The 12489-nt window shown below is 42.0% G+C and overlaps 1 pseudogene; it reads left to right on the top strand.

Annotated features, from left to right (window-relative positions):
* Nucleotides 1–287: 287 nt before the first annotated feature.
* LOC115776535 (protein NLRC3-like) lies at nt 288–11749 on the top strand (annotated as a pseudogene).
* Nucleotides 11750–12489: the final 740 nt, after the last annotated feature.

Raw genomic sequence — 12489 nt, 5'->3', positions numbered from 1 at the left:
CATCATTCAGGAAGAAACATGATGTTTGTTCTGACCACCGTTCTTATGGCGGTCAGAACAAACATTTTTCTTCATCTGCCAAATCAGCTGTTTTTCTGTGGACTCTAACAGCAAAATCAAAGAACCTATTCATGACTGAGTCGACTGGTTTATCACACTGGAACATGCGTACTTTGTATTTCCTGTTCTGTCAGTTTTGCGTTTATGTGAATCTGTTCCTCATTCCCTCTCAGACTGACTGAAGATGAACGGTTTAGAGCAGGTCAGAGCAGAGTCTCCAGGGTCCAGCCATCTGTCCATGAAGAGTTACCATTCCAGGGATTATCCTCCAGTCTTCGGTCAGGAACGTGGACACTCACAGAGAACGTAAGACACTGATTTGTTATAAACTGAGATGCCGTCCTTTGATACTCTTTCAAAGGAGTTTGGAGGAGTGGAGTCACTGAATTGTTCTCCTGTCGAGCAGGTTGTGTTTGAGATTGGAGATCATCAGATATCAGATCACTGCTTTTGGACCAATCAGGTCTCTATAAAGTAGAGTCACCATTCTTGGAAGATAAAATCTAAATCTTCCAAGAATGCTGGAAGATTAGGCTAAACATAAACTTAGTAGCTCTTTTACAGTTTGATTTTCATGCACTCACATTTTATAAAGCTTTTAATAATGCTTAAATACTGCACAGTGGTTTTAAACAAACAGCTGCTCACACAGCAACTGTGAACTTTCAGTCTATATATGAAACTCTTCATATTTTTCAGTTTCATTTTATCTTCCTTTGTAAAATCTGCTGCTCTCCTACCAGCACACTTATCTGTCGTGGCTCAGCAAGCTGGTGATTAAAAGTTCACAGGTTTATTCACAGTTCCAATAATCAAAAACTAAACAGGGTGAGATTTTCAGACAGTGAGTTCAAGCAAAACTGAAAGGGAAGGTTCATCAACTGCTGCACACTCACACAAACACACAGGAGTCCAAAACAAACTCTCAGCTCCTCTCTGGGAACACCAGGGAAATCTGTGCAGAGGAAGCACACAGGTGAGAAGGCAGGTATTTCAGCAAACAATATTCAGTAGTGATGGCAGTGTGACACTGAAGATACATGCTTCGAACCCTGGGCTTACAATCCCATAGCACCTCTGCTTCGAAGCTTGCTTTGAGGCGAAAAAAATCATGTGACATATGACGTGTGAACCAACAACTGCTTCAATCCCCAAACTAATCAACTGACTGACTCACAGTCCAGCTGTCTCCGTCCTGACAGCCTGTTGACGAGTGAACGACTGTAAAAGCTTCATGTTACAAAAATAACAAACTAATGTCTAACTTGGATTTCAGTGCTTGTAGAAACATAAATGTCTGCAGATGAATTCGCTCCTCTGACGCTCTGACAGACACTTTATGAAGGAGGAAATGAATCATAGTGTCAGACAGGTGGTTGAGGTGCAGCAGGAGGGGAAAAGTCAGAGACACACTCAGAGTTTTCTCATTTTAGGGTTAAAAACCCCAGAGTTGTAGCTAAACCTGCTTCCTGGAATAGGCCCCATGACAGTCATCCATGTTTGTGATTGGTTAGATGCTCCCAATGCCTTTCATGTGAATGCACTGATAATTAGCCACCTTGAACCTGTGTTAACCTGGTTAACCAATAACAAGTGTCATGTGATTACCAATGTTAGGATTAGTGAACACAGATGAAGGAAAGATAACTGAACAGAATCCCAAACTCAAACTATCAGGTAAGGATTCAAAAGTGATTCAAAATTCACTCTGAATTCAAGATGGCGGCGCGCACAGACGCAGCGGCTCACGGCTCTTCCTTTCGGTGCTCTTTTTTGTACTTTTTGTATTTCATATTTGTTAGTCCTCCAATCTCATTGTACATCCTGTATAATGACAATAAAGGCATTCTATTCTATTCTATTCTAAAATAATGACCCAGCCAACAGCCTCTTTTATAGAAAGTAGAGTATCTGTGAAATATCTGTAGTGAAAACATCCAGAGCCTCAGCCCTGTAAATCAACAACAGGAACATGAACCCAAACAATGTGTGATTTATTCTGTCTGTGTTTCCAGACATCAGCAGCACAGACTCAGAGCAGAGTCTCCAGAGTCCAGCTGTCTGTCCATGAAGAGTGACCATTCCAGAGATTATCCTCCAGTCTTCAGTCAGGAACCTGGACCCTCACAGAGAAGGTAACACAGTGTTTTGCTGTAAACTGAGTTGAAGCTGATTGGCCATCACAGTATCCTGCTCGTCTCCACTGGCAGCCCCTCCCCTACCCACCCTAGTGCTCTCCAGCTTTAAATGTGCTGCTGCTTTTGCTGAGGTGTTTTTTGGAACCTCGTAAGGTGTTCTTAATGAACACAGTACGAGATGATTTTTTTGAACCTACCTATCCCAATGTATCTCTTTCTGTTTTCCCTCTGCTAAAGGTAGCGCTGCAAGTCAGCTGCATGACCTCAGGACACCTGTCCCCCCTGTTTGCTTTTGTTGTTTTTTGTATTTCTTGGATGAGTGTTCTGGAACGCAAAATTTCATTATATGTTTTCATTATATGTTTACATATATATGACAATAAAGAAACCTTGAAGATGTTCCTTTTTGTAGGCCTTTGATATTATTTCAAAAGAGTTTTTAGGGGTGGAGTCACTGAATTGCTCTGTGTTCAAGACTGGAGATCAACATGTATGACATCACTGCTTTTGGGCCGATCAATTCTCTGGAAATTAGAATCACCATTCTTGGAAAACACAATCTAAACTATCTTGTCCATGAGAGAGAAGCAGCTCAGTGTCCAACAACAGGAACATGAACCTAAACAATGTGTAATTTATTCTGTTTGTGTTTCCAGACGTCAGCAGCACAGACTCAGAGCAGAGTCTCCAGAGTCCAGCTGTCTGTCCGTGAAGAGTGACCATTCCAGAGATTATCCTCCAGTCTTCAGTCAGGAACCTGGACCCTCACAGAGAAGGTAAGACAGTGATTTGCGTGATTTGCTGTAAACTGAGTTGAAGATGAAAGGGAAGCATCTGCTACTACTGCTGCACAGTCTACCTCTATAGCAACACCTGCTGATTCCCAACTAGTATAGAGGAAAAACTTGTTTCAATGCCCCATGATAGGAAATCCCCTTTGTTTAGGACAGGGATCCTCAAATCCAGGCCTCGAGGTCTGTTGTCCTGCAGGTTTTAGATGTGTCCCTGATCCTACACACCTGAGTCAAATATAGAAGTCATTAGCAGGACTCTGGAGAACTTGCCTGCATACTGAGGAGGTAATTCAGCCATTTTATTCAGGTGTGTTGGATCAGGGACACATCTAAAACCTGTAGGACACCGGGCCTCGAGGCCTGGATTTGAGGATCCCTGGTTTAGGGGAAGATCAGGTAAAGGTTTGAACGAATGGCTGCAGGAAATTGAAGCCTGTGTGAGGGCATGCCAGTTTTTGTGTCTGATAAGGTATTTTTCCCATCTCATCATTTGGAAGGGGAAGTGCAAGATTAAACATCCCTCTACGGCAGATCCATTGAAGATTGTTGCTATATTACAAGAGGTTCATGATTGCTCACATTCCTCTGTATCCTTAGAAAAGGCTTTCATTAATGAGTCAAAAGGTGAGATTTTACAAGAATTTTCCCTCTCATAGATGAGTCTTATGGAGAAGGTCAAACAGTGTGCTCCTAATGACATGCCTAATGCTGAGGTTTCATTAATAAGGGATCAGTTTGTGGAGCAGGTTTTAGATGGGGTGTTGCATTGTTAGTTGATGCAGCTGGTGCAAAGGCAGCCTGCACTCTTGTTGCTTGACATCAGGGGAGAGGCTGTTAGGTGTGAGCGTGAAGGGTTGTCTAGTGTCGGAAGTGGTAAAAGTAATTCTGTCTCTGATGTATATGGAATTCAGCGTGGGTCTGTAGTTACGGTGGCCCAGAGGTGTCAGGTCAAATACAAAAGCCGCAACACAAATACAAAAGCCGCAACACAAATACAAAATCTGCAACACAAATACAAATGCTGCAACACAAATACAAAATCTGCAACACAAATACAAAAGCCACAACACAAATACAAAAGCCACAACACAAATACAAAAGCCACAACACAAATACAAAAGCCACAACACAAATACAAAATCTGCAACACAAATACAAAATCTGCAACACAAATACAAAAGCTACAACACAAATACAAAAGCCACAACACAAATACAAAAGCCACAACACAAATACAAAAGCTACAACACAAATACAAAAGCTACAACACAAATACAAAAGCCACAACACAAATACAAAGCTACAACACAAATAAAAAAAAGCCACAACACAAATACAAAAGCCGCAACACAAATACAAAAGCTACAACACAAATACAAAAGCTACAACACAAATACAAAAGCCGCAACACAAATACAAAAGCTACAACACAAATACAAAAGCCGCAACACAAATACAAAATCTGCAACACAAATACAAAAGCCGCAACACAAATACAAATGCTGCAACACAAATACAAAAGCTACAACACAAATACAAAAGCTACAACACAAATACAAAAGCTACAACACAAATACAAAAGCCGCAACACAAATACAAAAGCTACAACACAAATACAAAAGCCACAACACAAATACAAAAGCTACAACACAAATACAAAAGCCGCAACACAAATACAAAAGCTACAACACAAATACAAAAGCCGCAACACAAATACAAAAGCTACAACACAAATACAAAAGCCGCAACACAAATACAAATGCTGCAACACAAATACAAAAGCTACAACACAAATACAAAAGCTACAACACAAATACAAAAGCTACAACACAAATACAAAAGCCGCAACACAAATACAAAAGCCACAACACAAATACAAAAACCGCAACACAAATACAAAAGCTACAACACAAATACAAAAGCTACAACACAAATACAAAAGCTACAACACAAATACAAAAGCCGCAACACAAATACAAAAGCTACAACACAAATACAAATGCTGCAACGGATATAGAAAACCACAACGGAAGTGACGCCACATAAGTTCTTTTTTTTTTTTTTCAGAACTTTCAATAAAGACGGTAACTGTAATGAACAACTCAAGGAGTCTGTGGAGACGATTTAATAGAATATAGTTGAATTTATAGCTTCCAATTCGGGAGTTTCTGAGCGATCAAGTCTCCGTTTTTTGCGCCGTACTGTCGCTAAGCAACGCAAGTTATCTGAAATTGCTTCATTGTGTCGCAGAGAGAAGCCGACTCACAGCCGCCTTTCATCCCGAAGCCCTGCTGGGACTTCAACCTGTACTTTTCATGAACTTGACAGATTTCCTCAAGTAGCTCATGGCACCTGTGTGATAAAGAACGTCACCAAATTCATAAACTATTTCATCCGAAACTGCCGGTGATTTAAATCTTTGCCACTTAAAAAGTTCCCTGTCTGTGTTGCGATGCTTATGACACGTTCTGTCTTCAGGACTTTGCTGCGCGCTTCCTGCTGTGTGACGCAGTGATGCGCTGTCAGCTCACCTCTGCAGGTCTCCCTCTGCTTCTTCTCCCATATCGAACATAGCAGGCGAGGAAAAGAAACACACGGTTTACCTCCGATGTTAGCAATCAGGTCCTTTGCATTGCTCCTGTATAAAAACAAGCGATATGAAATCATCTTACGGACGTATAAAATTATATCGCGACCCAGATGTGGCCTGCAGACACTGAGCCTGACACACGTGCTCTAGCTGCTGCGTCTCTCGACTATCGTCTCTGTCAGCAAGCAAAGCTTCTCTTTGTGTTGTTTCATTCAATGGGCACTGTTACTTATGTTGCAGGTTGCGTCACTTCCGTTGTGGTTTTTGTATTTGTGTTGTGGCTTTTGTATTTGTGTTGTGGCTTTTGTATTTGTGTTGTGGCTTTTGTATTTGTGTTGTGGCTTTTGTATTTGTGTTGTGGCTTTTGTATTTGTGTTGTGGCTTTTGTATTTGTGTTGTGGCTTTTGTATTTGTGTTGTGGGTTTTGTATTTGTGTTGTAGCTTTTGTATTTGTGTTGTAGCTTTTGTATTTGTGTTGTGGCTTTTGTATTTGTGTTGTGGGTTTTTTATTTGTGTTGTAGCTTTTGTATTTGTGTTGTGGCTTTTGTATTTGACCTGACACCTCTGGGCCACCGTATGTAGTGGTCCTCTGGAAGTGGTTCATTCGACCTCTAAGACAGAGATGAGTGAGATGAAGGAACTGTTAAAACATCAGGAGGAGCAGCTTAATCAGCTTACTGAAAGCATTGGTCTTTTGAAGAGTTCCTGTCTACAGACCCATTCATTCAGTAGTACCTGTTTAATATGCAGACACTGAAAACAACATGGTCATTTCCCTCGAGAGTGTGATGGTGAACATGTTCCCTGCTCCCAGGTTTCTTCACAGGGCATCCTTGCATCAGCAGGCAGTCCCATTCTACTATGGCTTCAGAAAGCTAGCACCCACCACACTGCAGAGACACAGTTCCTGTGGGGCATCTCTAGGCTCTGGGGTTGTTTTAAATAGTCTAGCTGCAGTTTGACAACTTGTTTCATCCTCTCTGCATATCGATATGAGAATGGGTGGCATAACAGTGCTTTGTCTGGTAGATACTGGGCCCATGGTATCTATGGTTACATAAAGTTTCTTCCAACAGCACTTTGAACCCTGGGGTGTAGAGCGTCTTCAAACTTGTTAATTGCAGCTTAAAGCAGCTAATGCTTTGGCCACTCACTACACTGAGTGTTGAGCTGTGCGGTAAGCAGTGATGTTACTAAGTAACTAAGTTAGTAAGTTAAGGAACATGAGCCAAACAATGTGTGATTTATTCTGTCTATGTTTCTAGACGTCAGCAGTACAGACTCAGAGCAGAGTCTCCAGAGTCCAGCCATCTGTCAATGAAGAGTGACCATTCCAGAGATTATCCTCCAGTCTTCAGTCAGGAACCTGGACCCTCAGAAAAAATGTAAGACAGTGTTTTGATGTAAAATGGGCTGAAGATGTTCCTTTTTGTAGACCTTTGATATTATTTCAAAAGAGTTTTTAGGGGTGGAGTCACTGAATTGCTCTGTGTTCAAGACTGGAGATCAATAGATATGAGATTACTGCTTTTGGACAAATCAATTCTCTGGAAATTAGAATCACCATTCTTGGAAAACACAATCTAAACTATCAGAGAGCAGTCCAGTGTCCAACAACAGGAACATGAACCCAACTGATGTGATTTATCCTGTGTCTGTGTTTCCAGACGTCAGCAGCACAGACTCAGAGCAGAGTCTCCAGAGTCCAGCTGTCTGTTCATGAAGAGTGACCATTCCAGAGATTATCCTCCAGTCTTCAGTCATGAACCTGGACCCTCACAGAGAAGGTATGACAGTGTTTGTACTAAACTGAGCAGACGATCAGCTCAAAGAAGGAAGAACCACAGAACCACAAACATTCCACAAAAATAAAGATTTTTCTGGAAAATTTGGTATTTCTATTTTTTTTTGTACTTGTGTCCACAGAGTCTCCAGTGTGAAGAAAAATCCAGAACCAGAGCTGCAGGCAACCAGTGAGAGTAGCTGTGTACAAAGTAGGACTTATCTGTTTGCTGATCTACTCATTGATGAAAACTGGATTTCTTATTGTGTTGTTCAGGCATTAAAAAGTTTTCTTGCTCTCTAGTGTTACTGTTTTTCTTTCTTTCAGCAGATGCTGCTCTGCAGGAGGTTTCAGACAGACTTAAGAACATTCTGAGGAGAAGATGTGAACATGTGATAGAAGGAACTGATAGAACAGGCAGTGGAACCCTTCTCAACAGGATCTACACTGAGCTTTACATCACAGAGGGACAATGGGAATATATTCACACCCAACATGAGGTGAGGCAGGTGGACAGAGCTTCCAAGAAGATGATCGTCCCTGAAACACCAATCAGGTGCCAGGACATCTTTAAAGCCTTACCCGACCAACAAAGACCCATCAGAGTGGTTCTTACATACGGCATTGCTGGCATTGGAAAAACCTTCTCAGTGCAGAAGTTCACTCTGGACTGGGCAGAGGGCTTGGAGAACCAAGACCTCAGTGTGGTGATTCTGCTTTCATTCAGGGAGCTGAACCTGATCAGAGATCAGCAGTACAGTCTTCTGCAGCTGCTCCATGTGTTCGAGCCAACATTACAGAAGGTCCCAGCAGAGAGGCTCACTGTCTGTAATCTTCTGTTCATCTTTGATGGCCTGGATGAAAGCAGACTTTCATTGGATTTCACCAACAGGAAGCTTGTATCTGATGTCACACAGAAGTCATCAATCAGAGAGCTGGTGGCAAACCTCATCGAGGGGAATCTGCTTCCCTCGGCTCTCATCTGGATAACTACCCGACCTGCAGCAGCCAATCAGATCCCTCCTACATGTGTTGACAGGGTGACAGAAGTACGAGGCTTCACTGATGCCCAGAAGGAGGAGTACTTCAGGAGGAGATTCAGTGATGAAGAGCTGTCCAGCAGAATCATCTCCCACATGAAGACATCCAGGAGCCTCCACATCATGTGCCGAATCCCAGTCTTCTGCTGGATCACTGCTACAGTTCTGGAGCACATGATGACTACAGAGCAGACAGGAGAGCTGCCCAAGACCCTGACTGACATGTACTCACACTTCCTGTTAGTTCAGATAAAGAAGAAGGAGAACAAGTACCATGAAGGACATGAGACGAGTCAACAGGAGCTCAGTGAGACTGACAGGGAAGTTCTTCTGAAGCTGGGGAGGCTGGTGTTTGAACATCTGGAGAAAGGAAACATCCTCTTCTACCAAGAAGACCTGGAGCAGTGTGGTCTGGATGTGACAGAGGCCTCGGTGTACTCAGGAGTTTGTACAGAGATCTTCAAACAGGAGTGTGTGAGCTTTAAGAAATCAGTTTACAGCTTTGTTCATCTGAGCATTCAGGAGTTCCTGGCTGCAGTCTACATGTTCCACTGTTACAGCAACAGGAAGATGGAGGTGCTGCAGGCCTTCCTGAGTAAGGAAATCTCATCTCTAGAAGAACTTTTGAAAACAGCCATGGAGAAATCCTTTGAAAGCAAAACCTCCCACCTGGAACTGTTTGTTCGCTTCCTTCATGGCCTCTGTGTGGAGTCCAATCAGAAACTTCTTGCTGGGTCAGACAGAGATCAGTCCAGAAATGCTCCAGAGAGTCAGCAAAAACCTGAAGGAGAGTTACACCTTGTCTCCCGATGGAAACATCAACAGCTTCCACTGTCTGATGGAGTTGAATGATCTCTCAGTATATCGAGAGATCCAAGAGTTCCTGAAGTCAGGGAACAAATCAGGGATGAAACTCTCTGGAATCCAGTGCTCAGCTCTGGCCTACATGCTGCAGATGTCAGAGGAGGTTTTGGACGAGTTTGATCTGGGAGAGTACAACACATCAGACGAGGGACAACAGAGACTGATTTCAGCTTTGAGGAACTGCAGAAAGGCTCGGTGAGTCCAGATGTGACTAACGTTAAAAAGCTGTGTAGATAAATAATTTAGTTCTTAAAAAGATTCTTTATAAAATATCCTCATCGATCTTTTTTCGACTTGTTTATTACAAACATTGGATGCAAATTTGATTTTGTCACAGTTCTCGTTGAGGTTTTTCAAATACTGTGGAAAAAAATGGGGGTGGGGGTAAACAAAGAATTCTTTGGGTGGTATGTCTGTGTAGATTCTCAGTTATCCAGGTCATAGTAGTCTCTGGAGCTTGAAAAAGGCGACTGGACTTCTTTTTGTTTCTTGAAGACGTTTCACCTCTCATCCAAAAGGCTTCTTCAGTTCTCAACCAAATGGTGGAGAGACCCAGGTATTTAAACCCCTGTGGGCTCACAGGGGTTTAAATACCTGGGTCTCTCCACCATTTGGTTGAGAACTGAAGAAGCCTTTTGGATGAGAGGTGAAACGTCTTCAAGAAACAAAAAGAAGTCCAGTCGCCTTTTTCAAGCTCCAGAGAATTCTTTGGGTGATTTAACTTTTGGGCCTGTAGCTTGTGTTGAATCAGCAGCCATTGGGGTCACATGTGACGATGATGGGATGACACGTGATGCTGTCACAGTGATTTGGATTTAGTTGTAGTAATGAAATCAGTGAAGTGATTCACTGAAAAGTGTGCTAAACACAGAGAAACACTGTGAGCCGAAACCAAACACAAAACGCCAGACAAAGGACTACGACATGAGGAACAGACAGGGACATAGACTGATCAGGAGGACATGGGGAACCCGGAGAACTGGAAATCTATCCATAAAAAAACTGAACTCAAGAATGTGATTCTAATAGCTAAAGAGCTAATAGCTAAAGAACGACCTGGAAATACAAGTTGTAAACCCATAGTGAAAGCAAGGCTAAAGCAAACTAAGAAACACAACTGGAGAAATTAAACAATAACAGAACTTCAATGAACACAACATAAACACGGGACCATGAGGGTCAGTCTGAATGAATTTGAGTCCAACTTCTCATTTTCATGGAGTCAGATGTGGGATTAGCTCACACTGACAGACTGTGGACAGCATGGAGGTCTGAATGGAAGCCCACTTTCTCTCCTTCATCTGCACATTAAAGCAAAATGATATAAAGTCTGCAGGCCTGACAGATCAGATCAGCTGAACCACTGATGTGAAGGAAAGTAAAAGTCAAATAAGAAGTGTCCAATTGTTTTCCATTAAGTATATATAAAGTGTCTTTTTCATAATAACATGTTTTCTAATATATGTGTCAACGCAGATTTCATGAAGTTTCAGATTGTTGCTGTATATTTGTGGCCTCAACTCTGAAGTCCAACCCCTCCCATCTGAGAGAGCTGCACCTGAGCTCAATGAACCTGCAGGATTATGCAGTGGAACTGTTTGGTACTCTGGAGAGTCCAAACTGTAGACTAGAGACACTGAGGTCAGTTTACAGAACCTGTTTTATCTCTGAAGGTATTTCAGTAACATGAACTGTGATATAATCTCTTTATAATGTGTGGGGCTCCAGTGCTGAGATCTTTTTTCAGGTCCATTATACCTTAGCCTCGGGTATCCAGGACTCGGATTTCAGCGAGGAGTTGTGTGTACTGAATATATAATCTAATTGATTTTCCAAAGTGATCATCATCTTGATATCACCCTATCCCTGACTTCCTCTTTGTGTCTCTGCATGTCCTTCATCCATGAATCTATGCTGTGGTTTTCCTCTCCATCGTTAACATATTAACATCCACACACGTCCAAACAATTTCAGTTCAGTTCAGTTTTATTTATATATCACCAAACCACAACAAACTGTTGCCTCAGGGTGCTTTTTATTATAGTTAAAGACCCTACAATAATTACACAGAAAACACAACAGTCAACACGACCTGCTATGAGGAGCTGAAGTTTGGAGGTCATGCTGACAATTGATTGTGTGTGTAAGATGCTGACATGATGATGATGATGATCCACAATAACAGGAGGACCAGTCACTATTAAATTTAGAGAAACACATCATGTTTGATTACCAGTGATTTCATCTCCATGTTCTATTCTTCATTCAGATTGGAGAAGTGCAGTTTGTCAGAGACCTGCTCTGCTGCTCTGGTCTCTGCTCTGAAGTCCAACCGAATCAGGCTGAAACATCTGGGTCTAATAACAAACAACCTACAGGAAGCAGGAGTGAAAGAGCTGTGCACTTTCCTAGAGAGTCCACTCTGTAAACTGGAGACTGTGAGGTCAGTTCATTTAGTTTCTCTTACTACTACAGTATAAATCTTATAGCACAGTTTTCATCCATAAATCTGTATGCTTTCTTTGATAAAAACTTGTTATTTCCCTGAATTTAGTTTATTGTCACAATATATATTAGATTTATTTGAGGAATCTTTATGAAGAGGAAATATACTGCTCCCAAAAATAAAAATTCAATCTGCCTGCCTGTAACATTGTTCATTATGACCAGTTTGGTGGCGGATGAGTGATGGTTTGGGGAGGTATATGTGTGGAGGGATGCACAGACCTCTACAGGCTAGACATCGACACCCTGACTGCTATCAGGTATTGCGATGAAATCCGTGGACCAACTGTCAGACCCTACGCTGCTGCAGTGGGTCCTGGGGTACGGCAATACCTGGCGTACATAGGAAGTTCACAGCGGTTCGCAGAGGACTGGTCCGAAGTCCTGGTCGTCTCAATGGGTGCATGCCCCAATGTTGTCAGGCATCCATACAAGCATGTGAGGGCCCATACAAATTAATGAGTATTGTTATTAGTTGCTGCATTTAAATTTCAGCAAAGTGGACTAGCCTGCCACACCATTTTTTTCTTTGAATTCAGCGTCTGTAGGTTGATCATTTTCGTTTGCATCAAATGGTGTAGCAACCTTTGGCTCCTAACACATTACCCAGTCCATACCAGTATAGATATCCAGCATGAACTGATTCCTATTGAGATCGGATGAGTTTCAGTGTTCCTTTATTCTACTGAATAGTGTTTTCTTTGATTTCTGATCA

Source organism: Archocentrus centrarchus, unplaced genomic scaffold (assembly GCF_007364275.1).
Source record: "Archocentrus centrarchus isolate MPI-CPG fArcCen1 unplaced genomic scaffold, fArcCen1 scaffold_33_ctg1, whole genome shotgun sequence".
NCBI classification, from domain to species: Eukaryota; Metazoa; Chordata; class Actinopteri; order Cichliformes; family Cichlidae; genus Archocentrus; species Archocentrus centrarchus.
This window is presented reverse-complemented; position numbering and strand designations above follow the sequence as displayed.